Source organism: Bos indicus, chromosome 23 (assembly GCF_029378745.1).
Source record: "Bos indicus isolate NIAB-ARS_2022 breed Sahiwal x Tharparkar chromosome 23, NIAB-ARS_B.indTharparkar_mat_pri_1.0, whole genome shotgun sequence".
NCBI classification, from domain to species: domain Eukaryota; kingdom Metazoa; phylum Chordata; class Mammalia; order Artiodactyla; family Bovidae; genus Bos; species Bos indicus.
Window position 1 is genome coordinate 36,535,459 of NC_091782.1, and position 14,580 is coordinate 36,550,038.

The 14,580-nt window shown below is 40.1% G+C and overlaps 1 pseudogene; it reads right to left on the reverse strand.

Annotated features, from left to right (window-relative positions):
* Nucleotides 1-5,952: 5,952 nt before the first annotated feature.
* The window catches only part of LOC139178851 (regulator of nonsense transcripts 3B pseudogene), an 82,553-nt pseudogene continuing 73,925 nt past the window's right edge, over nucleotides 5,953-14,580 (reverse strand).

A 14,580-nucleotide genomic window follows, 5' to 3' on the forward strand; every position in this document is an offset into this window, starting at 1 on the left:
TGAAAGAGACAGAAACAGAGAACTGAAGGACCAGCGGAGTCTAATTTAGCATCCCAGTTCTCCCACTTACAGTGGATATCGTCTCATCAGCCATGTAACTTCTCAGGCCTCTGATTTCTTTCTTATATAGAAAAGCAGGTTTGGCTAGATTTTCCAGTTCTAAGATTCTTTATAAGATAGAAATCTTACTTCCTCGTGGTCAATTTGAAGTGTAGCATTAAAGTCAAACAGCCAAGAACATCTGCAATCAGGGTAGGTAGCAGGCTGTGCCCATGTGTTCTAGAAGCCTAATACCAACGCTGGGGTTTTATACTGCAGCAGCATAATCATTCCTACCAGCATGTTCCATTAAAGCTTGACTTACTGCCAGGGAATTCACCTGCTGACACAGTAAAACTCCTAACTGGAAGCATTAACATTGCGATGTCAGATGGGGAAAAAAATGGTTCATAAATTCCACAAACATGCACTGCTTTATTTGGGGTCCTGGCTGCAAACTCATTATTTATGCTGTGTACAGTAGACCATCAACATATCCCACTGGGAAATTAGTTTGCAATTTAGAATCGTTTCAAAGTACAAGTGATTCTCAAGTCATTTTCTGAGGTTAAATGAGAACTCTTATTGCTTTCCGTGGGCTCTGAGGGAATTTTTACTCCGTGTGTTCCCTCCTCCCCCAGCTTCAGCTATACTGTCTTGATTTTACTTTCTTAAATACACTTTGGTGCTAAATCTCTTATTTTTTTTCCCCAAGTTTTGAAAGCCAGGAAATGGAGTGGTATTTGTTGCATTTTCTTGCTTGCAGGGCAGTTTAAGTACCTCACTTTTGGTTACTGCTTTTATTCTTCAAAGACCCCGCCTGAGAGATTTCCAAGTTCTCCATGAATAGCATTGCGTAGCTAACATAGCAGTCATGGGGGAAGACTGGATGGCATCCACTTTAGGGTGCACTGAGTCAGAGTCATGATGCCACTCCCATTTCGGCTCCTCACTCTGGGGGCCGTGCCATGGGACAGGCCTGAATCCAGGCAGATGGGCTGAGAGCAGAAGGCATTAGTCTCAGAATTCCAGGTAATGGACACTGGAGGTTCAACCTTGCTTTTGGGTTTATGAGCCCATAAGGGTGAAACAAATTATTAAGATAAAAAGCATTCATTCCACTGACCCTTTTTATGTTAACACACCCCTTTATTTGATTCTTTCCTTTAGAACCTCCTTAAGCATTTTTAAACTTTATTTCACTGCTAACTGTGGGCATATCTTCTGTCTTATCCCCAACCTAGGAGACTTGATCTCAGACCATCTGGTAAATAATTTGTAACCCAATCTTATCCTTGGGGAAATATATAGCGTTACTTTAACTGTGCCATTTTAGCCTTATCATTCCCAGAAAGTAGCAAATAATCCATAGTGTAGAGATATTGTCAAAAAATTGTTTTCTCCTTTCTGAAATGCCAATATTACTAGCTATTAGGCTGATATTATTAGCTATAATGAACAAAAATAAAAATAGAAAATAAAGCAGAGTTGCTAAGCCACATCAAAGGGCTCCTCTCCTCCAACAAGGAGCATTAGAGTTTATCTGAAACCAAAATTTCAACATCTCTCTAATGCATTGGGAGAGTCTTTCCATAGGCCCAGACCAGAAAGTATACAAACCGAAGAGATTGAGTGTTTAGTTTCAAAATACATGAAATCACCAGTTTAAACATAGACACTACACACAAGGAATGCAAAGAAACAATGAAAGCCAGAGATCAACAGAGTAAATATCACCTAGAAATACTAACAGTCTTAAAGGTCAGAAATCCTTAGTTAAACAAAAAGACCCATCCGTTAAAAACAATCAATTACAAGATAACCTGATAATAGCACACTATGAGTCCTCTTTAAAAGCAGGTATTATTCAGTGGAAAGCTATTAGCTATGTGTTTTAGAAGTAAATAAATAGAGCAGATAACAAATAGTGACTGAAACTCGAAGAAAAAGAAACCAAAAATTAAGTGCATTTGGAACTGCTTAATATTGAACATCTAAGGCACTGGAAAAAGTCTTTGTTCCATGGGTATAAATCCATGAGTGTCAGTATGCTAAGGCTCTGGTATTGCATGGAAAAAGCAAAAATGATTCACTAGTTACAATATTTTGAGTTAGCCTTCCTGGCTGAGATTGTTTTAAAAGGTCTTCCTTGATTACGGATAATTCAAGTCTTTCTCTGCTGGTATTAGAAGATGAACATGCATCCAAAATAATCCCCTTTTCCTTCAAGCTTTGAAGGAAGCATGTTTTGGCTGGTTTTCTCATGTTTTTGGTGTTTTTTTCTCTTTCTAAATGTTATATAGACTTTATAATTTGTTAGTACCTATATTCAACTCTATTTCAAATCCTGAAAGATGATGCTGTGAAAGTGCTGCACTCAATATGCCAGCAAATTTGGAAAACTCAGCAGTGGCCACAGGACTGGAAAAGGTCAGTTTTCATTCCAATCCCAAAGAAAGGCAATGCCAAAGAATGCTCAAACTACCGCACAATTGCACTCATCTCACATGCTAGTAAAGTAATGCTCAAAATTCTCCAAGCCAGGCTTCAGCAATATGTGAACCATGAACTTCCTGATGTTCAAGCTGGTTTTAGAAAAGGCAGAGGAACCAGAGATCAAATTGCCAACATCCTCTGGATCATGGAAAAAGCAAGAGAGTTCCAGAAAAACATCTATTTCTGCTTTATTGACTATTCCAAAGCCTTTGACTGTGTGGATCACAATAAACTGTGGAAAATTCTGAAAGAGATGGGAATACCAGACCACCTGATCTGCCTCTTGAGAAATTTGTATGCAGGTCAGGAAGAAATAGTTAGAACTGGACGTGGAACAACAGACTGGTTCCAAATAGGAAAAGGAGTATGTCAAGGTTGTATATTGTCACCCTGCTGATTTAACTTATATGCAGAGTACATCATGAGAAACACTGGACTGGAAGAAGTACAAGCTGGAATCAAGATTTCCGGGAGAAATATCAATAACCTCAGATATGCAGATGACACCACCCTTATGGTAGAAAGTGAAAGAGTAGAGTGAAAAAGTTGGCTTAAAGCTCAACATTCCGAAAACAAAGATCATGGCATCCGGTCCCATCACTTCATGGGAAATAGATGGGGAAACAGTGGAAACAGTGTCAGACTTTATTTTTGGGGGCTCCAAAATCACTGCAGATAGTGACTGCAGCCATGAAATTAAAAGACACTTACTCCTTGAAAGGAAAGTTATGACCAACCTAGATAGCATATTCAAAAGCAGAGACATTACTTTGCCAACAAAGGTTCGTCTAGTCAAGGCTATGGTTTTTCCAGTGGTCATGTATGGATGTGAGAGTTGGACTGTGAAGAAGGCTGAGTGCCGCAGAATTGATGCTTTTGAACTGTGGTGTTGGAGAAGACTCTTGACTGCAAGGAGATCCAACCAGTCCATTCTGAAGGAGATCAGCCCTGGGATTTCTTTGGAAGGAATGATGCTAAAGCTGAAACTCCAGTACTTTGGCCACCTCATGCGAAGAGTTGACTGATTGGAAAAGACTCTGATGCTGGGAGGGATTGGGGGCAGGAGGAGAAGGGGACGACAGAGGATGAGATGGCTGGATGACATCACTGACTCGATGGATGTGAGTCTGAGTGAACTCCGGGAGTTGGTGGTGGACAGGGAGGCCTGGCGTGCTGCGATTCATGGGGTTGCAATGAGTCGGACACGACTGAGTGACTGAACTGAACTGATATTAAACTCAGGGTTTCCCCAGGTGGCGCTAGTACAGGAGATGTAAGAGATGCAGGTTTCTGGGTTAGGAAGAACCACTGGAGGAGGCATGGCAACTCACTCCAGTATTCCTGCCTGGAGAATCCCATGGACAAGAGTTGCCTGGCGGGCTACAATTCATAGGGTCACAAAGAGCTGGACACTACTGAAGAGACTTGGCATGCACACATACATATTCAACTCATCTTGGCCTTTGCTTGGTAAAATAACAGGTTAAACAGATATGATATTTGACATATTGAGGCTTAACATCTCTTAATCTGTAAGAAATCTTGAGTGGATGATATTTATAAAGACTTTTCTCTTGTCACCAACAATTTTTTTCTCTTAAACTTTCATATTATTATTTCAGATAACACTTTCTGATAACTACTAATTTCAGATAACTGCTTTCAGATAACATATTAATTATTTATCATTAAAGCCCCAAATCTTCTTATATTTATGGAGATAGGCTTAATCCTTTTAAACTTTCCAACTCTCCAGGGTAGTATCTTATCATTGGCAAATTCAGACATTCCTACATGTTTAATGTTTCATGAGATAAGTAATTTATTTATAACATTATCAGACAATGTGGCAAAAAAGCAGTAGGATATGCTCTGTGGCCTTTCTGTTTTCATAACATTATTTGAGCAAGAGAAGAACTCATTCTCTAGAAGTAAGATTGCACTTTCAGCTTCTCAAAGCTGTAACCTACTTTGATTTTGTAATAGAGCCTTTCTGGAAGGTCTATCATAAATTAGCAACAAAAGGAGATTAATATATATTTTTTTCCTTTCTCCCCAAATGTTAAGTTTTGCTGAAAAGTCTTTCCTTCTTTCTTTCTTTTGAGTGCTGTTATTTATTGACATCGATGCAAGACAAGCTAAGTTGCTATTTAACTGGGACAAATATTGGTGCAATTTCCTTCCTGGAGAAGGTAGGCACTCAGCTCATGAAACCTAAGGTCAAGCAAAGACTGGATTGTCAAGCACCAACTAAGGGTTAAACTTCTTGAATATAAAAATTGCTAAAGGCAAAATGATGTGTTTTTTTCAAAAAAATTTTACACTAATCTCACGTAATCAAACAAAGAACTAAAGTGAAAGTGAAAGTCGCTCAGTCGTGTCCGACTCTTTGTGACCCCATGGACCACACAGTCCATGGAATTCTCCAGGCCAGAATACTGGAGTGGGTACTGGTTCCTAAACTAATTCTAAAACTTCAGGACATATATATGGAATTTAGAAAGATGGTAACAATAACCCTGTATACGAGACAGCAAAAGAGACACTGATGTATAGAACAGTCTTTTGGACTCTGTGGGAGAGGGAGAGGGTGGGATGATTTGGGAGAATGGCATTGAAATATGTATAATATCATATATGAAACGAGTCTCCAGTCCAGGTTCGATTCGTGATACTGAATGCTTGGGGGTGGTGCAATGGGACGACTCAGAGGGATGGTATGGGGAGGGAGGAGGGAGGAGGATTCAAGATGGGGAACACATGTATACCTGTGGCAGATTCATTTCAATATATGGCAAAACCAATACAATATTGTAAAGTTAAAAAATAAAATTAAATTAAAAAAAAGATATTGACATGACACGATTGTTTAAATTTCTGCATAAATGAAGATGTGTTATATCCTTCACTGTACTTGTATTACAATTACATGCTTCTTGCTTCTACACTACACAAAGTCAACAGTTATCACCAACAATGACTATAACTAGATCCGAACGAGACTTCACAGTGACTCTGCTCAATTGAAATTTAAGAAAATTCAATCCAGGATTAAGAAAACCTTTTGATTTTAAAGCCAGTTCTCATGTCTTCTTCTCAGGTCATACTTAAATAAGTCCTCTCATGACATTTCTTGTCCGCAAACTGATGTATGTCCTCTCCCCATCAGCTTTATCTGACATTTTAAAGTTAATTTGTAGAAAACTGCATAAAAAATGAAAATTGCACTTCCAATCTGAACCTGCAATCAGGTTCCTGCTTTGACACAAAACTTACTCCTCTGCAGTGTACCCCACCAGCACAGCACCCCTTTTCTCTCTCTCTCTATTCCTTTGCCCCGAAGGCACTTCAGGATTGCTTAATTCCGTCCTCTTTGGCTGCCTAGACAGTCAGGACACCTAAGGCCATCTGGACTTATCACTCCTCCCTTCCTTCTATTCTATGGTTAATACCACTTTCCTGCTTTATCTCTATGGCTGAATCTCCAGTCCTGGTGCTGGTCTCAGAGGTACAGAACCGATTTCGGCTTCGAGCTCCTGGCTGGTAAAGCTGCATCGCTAGGTGATCCTTGTTTCTTATGCAATCTCTCTTAACCACTTCTTTCTTTTCAGTTTTTTTTTTCTGAGTTGCATACTGGCTCTGTACTTTCAGGCTTCTTTCCTTTTTCCCAAAGTGCTTCTTCCTCCTTCTTCATTTCTTCTTCCTTTCTCTTGCAAGCCTTCTCCTTCTCATAGTGCTCCTTCTGCCTGTGGATCTCTTCTTCCTGCCTCTTCAGCCTCTCTCTCCCGCCGGATGCACTCTTGGACCTATTCATAATCCCGCTCCCTCTCCCTGTATTCTCTGCCACGCTCATCTTCAGGTCTCTTAGGCTTTTCATCTTTAAATTCACCCTCAGAACTCCTGGGCAATGTACAACTTTACCCACTGGCTCTTTCATCACTCAGATTCTCTTTGTCTAATTTCTTGAGCTTTTTTGTCCAATTCTTTTTCATCTCCTTTTTCTGGCTTCTTGAGCAGCTTAATCTTTGGTTCATCCTTTAATTTGTCCCTTTCTGGAACTCTGTCTATCTTCTTTAGCTTTTCTATATCTGTTTTTGTTTCTCTTCTTCTTTCCACTTCTGCCTCTCTCCTTCTCTTTGTCTTTTCCCTTCTATTTCTCGCCACCTCCTTTCTTCTCTTGTCTTCTGCTTGTTTTTCAGGAAGCTCAAAAGTGGAGATGCCTTTTTAGCTGTTAGTTCTCTATTTTTGCTTCTATTTCCTCTAGCAGTGTCTCTGGAGTAGATGTCATTTTCTCATTATCTGCAGCATAGCTCTCCAAAATTTTTCTATATTCTGGATCATCATCAATAGTCCTGATTTTAGTATCTCTTTTCTTAGTCTTCTTTTTTGCAGCTTTTTGAAAAGGTGCAAATTCTATGATGGCAGGATATTCCTGACCTTTATTGTCAAGGAATAACCATCATAACCATCAAAACAATCCCTGAACAAAATAATGTCCTCTTGGCTTTAAAAGTTGATGTATGCTCTTGCATACACATGAGGATACATAGTAATATCATTAGAAAAAAACTCAATATAATCATGGTCAGGCGTAGGCTGAAGATGTTCCTGAAGTTGCTCTTTGGTCAAAGTGGGCGGTAATCTCTGAATTACCACCTCGCTCAATGTCTTTCTTCTCCTTGTTCCAATCCTGCTTATCTTCCCCTTTAGTGCTGTCTCCTGAAGCCCCAACACTGCTGCCTGTAGCACTGTGGCAGCTTGGCCTAAACGCTGGCTACGTCAGTCACCTACGCTTCCCAGCCTCTGCTGAGAAGTCTTATTTTAAACCATATGCCAGAGGATGCTTCCTCTACCTAAATTAAGACCTGAAGTACTATATAACTGAATTCTTGAAAATAATTCCATGGAGGCAAAAATCCATGGCAAAACCATGTTTTCTAGGTCACTAAAACCTAATGTTCATGCTATACTTGCAGGTGAACTTTTGCAAAATGCAAGCATAGTATTGAAATCAATAAGAGGCCAGTGACTGCAGGGCAGCAGAAAGACTCCAGGGTAGATATTCTCATGTCAGCAGGTTGGGGGAGGAACTGAGGATGCTGGTGAATTCAGGAATCCCCTTCTTTATAGGAATATCTGACTCTAATCCTAAGCCTAAAGCAGGGATTGAGGACTGCTCTGGTGGTCCGGTGGCTCATACTCCATGCATCCAGTGCTTGGGGTCTAGGTTCAATTCCTGGTCATGCAACTAGATCTCATATGCCATAGCTAAGACCTAGTGTAGCCAAATAAATAAATAAATATTAAAAAACAAATAAACCCAGGGCTGACTTCTATGTTCATTAACAGTATTATACCCTCCCTTTATTTTCCAAGCCAGGCTTCAACAGTACATGAACCATGAACTTCCAGATGTTCATGCTGGATTTAGAGAAGGCAGAGGAACCAGAGATCAAATTGCCAACATCTGTTAGATCATTGAAAAAGCAAGAGAGTTCTAGAAAAACATCTACTTCTGCTTTATTGATTACACCAAAGCATTTGACTAAACTGTGGGAAATTCTACAAGAGATGGGAATACCAGACCACTCGACCTGCCTCCTGAGAAATCTGTATGCAGATCAAGATGCAACAGTTAGAACTGGACATGGGCAACAGACTGATTCCAAATCGGGAAAGGAATACATCAAGGCTATATATTATCACCCTGCTTTATTTAACTTATATGCAGAGTGCATCATGAGAAACACTGGGCTGGAAGAAACACAAGCTGGAATCAAGATTGCCGGGAGAAATATCAATAACCTCAGATATGCAGATGACACCACCCTTATGGCAGAAAGCAAAGAAGAACTAAAAAGCCTCTTGATGAAAGTGAAAGAGGAGAGTGAAAAAATTGGCTTAAAACTCAACATTCAGAAAACTGAGGTCATGGCATCTGGTCCCATCACTTCATGGCAAATAGAAGGAGAAATAGTGGAAACAGTGGCAAACTTTATTTTGAGGGGGCTCCAAAATCACTGCAGATGGTGACTGCAGCCATGAAATTAAAAGATGCTTGCTCCTTGGAAGAAAAGCTATGACCAACCTAGATAGCATATTAAAAAGCAAAGACATTACTTTGCCAACAAGCCCCATCTAGTCAAGGCTATGGTTTTTCTAGTAGTCATGTATGGATGTGAGAGTTGGACCATAAAGAAGGCTTAATGTTGAAGAATTGATGCTTTTGAACTGTGTGTTGGAGAAGACTCTTGAGAGTCCCTTGGACAGTAAGAAGATCCAACCAGTCAGTCCTAAAGGAAATTAGTCCTGAATATTCATTGAAAGACTGATGCTGAAGCTGAAGCTCCAGTACTTTGCCACCTGATGTGAAGAACTGACTCAATGGAAAAGACCCTGATGCTGGGAAAGATTGAAGGCTGGAGAATGGGACAAGAGAGGATGAGATGATTGGATGGCATCACTGATTCAAAGGACATGAGTTTGAGCAAACTCCAGGAGTTGCTGATGGACAGGGAAGCCTGGTGTGTTGCAGTACATTGGGTTGCAAAGAGTTAGACACGACTGAGCCACTGAACTGAACTGAACTCTATCATCAAACTCTGATGCTAGGAAAGATTAAGAGGAGGAGGAGAAGGGGGAAATAAGATAAGATGGTTGGAGGGCATCACCGACTCAATGGACATGAATTTGAGCAAATTCTGGGAGATGGTGACGGATAGGGAAGCCTGGCATGCTGCAGTCCATCGAGTCGCAAAGAGTCAGACACAACTTAGTGACATAACAACTACACTCAAACATTTTGTTCTTAGTTATTAACATGTAATTTTGAGCGATTATGTATTTTCACATTAGATATAATCACACATTCTGAAAGTTTGCCTAACTGTCCTGAAATTTTTACAAAAAAGAAAATAGGACACACATTCCTATACCTAAAACATGAATTTCTTTGGGCCCATGCATTTTTCCCCTAGTGGGTCCCATGGTCAGGTCTCTGGACCAGAGACATGGTACACTTAGTTCTGAGGTTCTCAATATTTAAAGTGATATTTTTAAAAGCAACATAAGCAGCCTCAAAACCTGTTGTTTGGACACATAAACACATGGCCTTGGATCTGGAAGAAACAATGAGGTTGTAACATATTGTGAGGCAAATTGTTGAAGCCAGGAGTCAAAAGAACACAGAGCGTCCCTTTCTTCAGCTGGTTTTCACAAGTTTATCCATGTCAGCAACTCAGACTTGAGACAGTCAAAACAGAACCCTTGGGTTGACCTCATTCTCTTCAAAACTTGCCACTCTGCTGCATAGAGATCAACACTTTTTGGTGAGTGTTTTAAAAGTCCTGTTTCTGAGCAGCAACAATTCTCAAGGACAGTGTCTTATTATTAAGACAACCTTAGAGTAGAGGGGAGACATAAATGCACTGCCACAATGATTGGTTTGGATTTCTTTCTTTTGTAAGTTTCCTGGAAACATAGTGGCCCTCTCTGTAAAGATCTTGAAAGATCTTCTGTCTGGATGCCCTTGGAAAATTGAAAACAAAACAAAGCAACACCAAAAAACAAAGTCTATGCAACAGATAGCCAGATTTGACTTTTAAAAAGTTGCTAATTTTGGACTCACTTCTCTCCATTAGGACCATGGAAGAATTATGCACGCAAGGCTGAGGCTTTTCTCTGCTTAAAGAACATCTGCAGTCAATTAGAAATAAGCCCGAGTGTCGTGTTAATTCTGCAGAACCAAACAAAGTCATTTTTGTTTAAACTCTTTCAGTGCTGTGAGAATGAGAGGTTACAGGAGGGGGGAATAAAATAAGCAATAGAACAAAACTGCTGTGTGGCCCTGGAATGGAGCTGAGGGGGCAAATAAGACATTACATTTCTTTGAGAATACAGACGTGGAAATTTTTTCCAGGAGAATTCTATTTTATACTAGAACTCTCTTGGGGCATGGGGGTGGGGAGCAAGCCTAGGCTTTCTTCTAAAAAGGCAACATTTAAAGTAATGGAACATCTTCCAGATTCTCTCAAAATGAATCTGACCAAACAGTTGAAGTGTTTGGCAAATGAGTAGTAGTATTTCATTTTTAATTTTGAGGCGGGCCAAACAAATCAAAACTATATTTACAGACCACTGTGTGTGTTTCAAATCACTTTCAGGTTATTAATTGTGATTGGTGCTCAAAGCTCAAATATACTAAAAACCAGATATTTCTATTGAAACACATCTTGCCGTGAATATCAGTGTCTGTGTCTACCTTTTGTTAACATCAGTGGTACTGATTCTACTGGAATTTGAGTTTATCTCTCTAAAGAAATCTGTGGCTAACCCCAGAGAGAATTTCCAAACAAGTACAGTAGAACTACATGTTTTAGGGACTTTGATAGTCCCTAAATTGAAAAGAGGGATTTCAGTTATTCCTTTGGGCTGATGATTTATTTCTTATCCATATCTTTTCTTAAGGCTTCCCTGCTGGCTCAGTTGGTAAAGAATCCACCAGCAATGCGGGAGACCTGGGTTTGATCCCTGAGTTGGGAAGATCCCCTAGAGAAGGGAATGGCTACCCACTCCAGTATTTTTGCCTGGAAAAGTCCATGTGCTATATAAGATATGCAGATGACACCACCCTTATGGCAGAAAGTGAAGAGGAACTAAAAAGCCTCTTGATGAAAGTGAAAGAGGAGAGTGAAAAGGTTGGCGTAAAGCTCAACATTCAGAAAGCTAAGATCATGGCATCTGGTCCCATCACTTCATGGGAAATAGATGGGGAAACAGTGGAAACAGTGTCAGACTTTATTTTTGGGGGCTCCAAAATCACTGCAGATGGTGATTGCAGCCATGAAATTAAAAGACCCTTACTCCTTGGAAGGAAAGTTATGACCAACCTAGATAGCATATTCAAAAGCAGAGACATTACTTTGCCAACAAAGGTCCGTCTAGTCAAGGCTATGGTTTTTCCAGTGGTCATGTATGGATGTGAGAGTTGGACTGTGAAGAAAGCTGAGCGCCTAAGAATTGATGCTTTTGAACTGTGGTGTTGGAGAAGACTCTTGAGAATCCCTTGGACTGCAAGGAGATCCAACCAGTCCATTCTAAAGGAGATCAGTCCTGGGTGTTCTTTGGAAGGAGGGATGCTAAAGCTGAAACTCCAGTACTTTGGCCACCTCATGTGAAGAGTTGGCTCATTGAAAAATACTCTGATGTTGGGAGGGATTGGGGGCAGGAGGAAAAGGGGATGACAGAGGATGAAATGGCTGGATGGCATCACCAACTCGATGGACATGAGTTTGAGTGAACTCCGGGAGTTGGTGATGGACAGGGAGGCCTGGTGTGCTGCTATTCATGGGGTTGCAAAGAGTCGGACACGATTGAGCAACTGAACTGAACTGAACTGCACTGTATAGTCCATGGGGTCACAGAGAGAAGGACACAAGTGAGCGACTTGCACTTTCACCTTTTCTTAAGATTAGGTCTGATTGTAGATCTGATAAGAGAGGCAGGTGAAGACTCTATCTTTGTTAATAGAGTTTGAGGAATATGATTCAGCATTTAATCTGCAGTGCCGAATAGCTACACTACACATTTTTTCAGGCAGGTGAAAATGTTTAAGTCTTTGTTATTTAATCCTTTTCAAAACACGAGTGATAGCGAATTATTTCTAGATACAGACTGAGAGATTCCCTGGTGGCTCTGCGGTAAAGAATCATCTGCAATGCAGGACATGAGGGTTCAATTCCTGGGTCACAAAGATCCCCTGGAGAAAGGAAATGGCAACCCACTCCAGTATTCTTGCCTGGGAAATCCATGCACAGAGGAGCCTGGTAGGCTACAGTCCACGGGGTTGCAAAAGAGACATGACTGATCAACTAAACAACAGAAATAGGTTTGATGAGCATGCTAAACATTTATTCTTTTATATATTTTAACTATTTTCCCTAGTGGCTCAGATGGTAAAGAGTCTGCCTGCAATGCAGGAGACCCAGATTTGATTCCTGGGTCGGGTAAAATCCTCTGAAGAAGGAAATAGCAACCCACTCCAGTATTCTTGCCTGGAAAATTCCATGGACAGAGGAACCTCATGGGCCACAGTCCCTGGGATCACAAAGAGTTGGACACGACTGAGCGACTAACACACTTGTATCAAACTAAAGAGCTGGGCATTCAACCACAATATTTGATATTTTCATTGATTTTCACTTAATTGTCCATAACTTTATATCAGTTGTCTGTATTAAAAAGCACCATCAGAAACAGTCCAGTAAAATTACCACTATACCTACCATAGGCATATTTCTATTACATTATTCAATACTTTATGAGAAGTGATGAGAGAAAAACCTCAGATTTCTACTACTTTTGGATTATTTTTTCCTCAATTACTGTTTTCTATTTCATTTTCATTCTGAAATCTTAGGAATACTGTGATTCTTATAATTGATACAAATTGCCTTTTTACTTAAACAGCTAAAAGCTTTGAGGCAAAATTTGTGGCTTACTTTTTTAACTACAGTATATCTATTACATATATTTACACTTCTATATGTCTCCAGTTCACTTCAGTTTAGTCACTCAGTTGTGCCAGACTCTTTTCGACCCCATGGACTGCAGCACACCAAGCTTCCCTGTCCATCATCAACTCTCAGAGCCTACTCAAACTCATGTCCATCGAGTTGGTGATGCCATCCAAACATCTCGTCCTTTTCATATGCTTCTCCTCTGGCCTTCAATCTTTCCCAGCATTAGGGTCTTTTCTAATGAGTCAGTTCTTCGCATCAGGTGGCCAAAGTATTGGAGTTTCAGCTTCAGCATCAGTCCTTCCAATGAATATTCAGGACTGGTCTCCTTTAGGATGGACTGGGTGGATCTCCTTGAAGTCCAAGGGACTCTCAAGAGTCTTCTCTAACATCACAGTTCAAAAGCATCAATTTTTCAGCACTCAGCTTTCTTTAGAGTCCAACTCTCACATCCATACATGACTGCTGAAAAAAACATAGCCTTGACTAGACGGACCTTTGTTAGCAAAGTAATATCTCTGCTTTTGAATATGCTATCTAGGTTGGTCATAGCTTTTCATCCAAGGAGCAAGCATCTTTTAATTTCATGGCTGCAGTCACCATCTGCAGTGATTTTGGAGCCCCCCAAAATAAAGTCTGTTACTGTTTCCATTGTTTCCCCATCTATTTGCCATGAAGTGATGGGACTGGATGCCATGATCTTAGTTTTCTGAATGTTGAGTTTTAAGCCAACTTTTTCACTCTCCTCTTTCACTTTCATCAAGAGGCTCTTTAATTCTATATGTCTAGGAATTTAGGAGAAGGCAATGGCAACCCACTCTAGTACTCTTGCCTGGAAAATCCCATGGGCGGAGGAGCCTGGTGGGCTGCAGTCCATGGGGTCACTAGGAGTCGGACAAAACTGAACGACTTCACTTTCACTTTTCACTTTGATGCATTGGAGAAGGAAATGGCAACCCACTCCAGTGTTCTTGCCTGGAGAATCCCAGGGACGGGGGAGCCTGGTGGGCTGCCATCTATGGGGTCGCACAGAGTCAGACACGACTGAAGCAACTTAGCAGCAGCAGCAGGAGTTCATTTAAGTGTGCCCTTATATTTGCTTTACTCTTTCTCTCTCTCAACTATTTGTTTTTCTCTTCTTTTTTTTATGTTTATTTCTTTAAACTTTAACAATTCATTCATGATATAAATCGGGTTGTTTATTAGTACATAAATAAGTAAATCTAAGTTAAACCCTGTTGAAGTGTTCATCTATTTAACCTAAACCTTCTCCATGAATTTTGCTATATAATAACTTTCCTAGAACATTTAATTTTTGTATAACTTGTATACCATACAGCTTTTTAATTGCATTCAAAAATTTTTTTAAAGTGAATAAGATGAAGTAAATGGTTTTGAATATGTACAAAGACACTCGACTAGAGCATCTGAAATGATTACAATTACATAATTGGCAAAGGGGGCAAAAAATAATGTAAAAGAAGTTAAGTTTACTTGACTAAAGGGGGAACATGGCAATAATAAAATT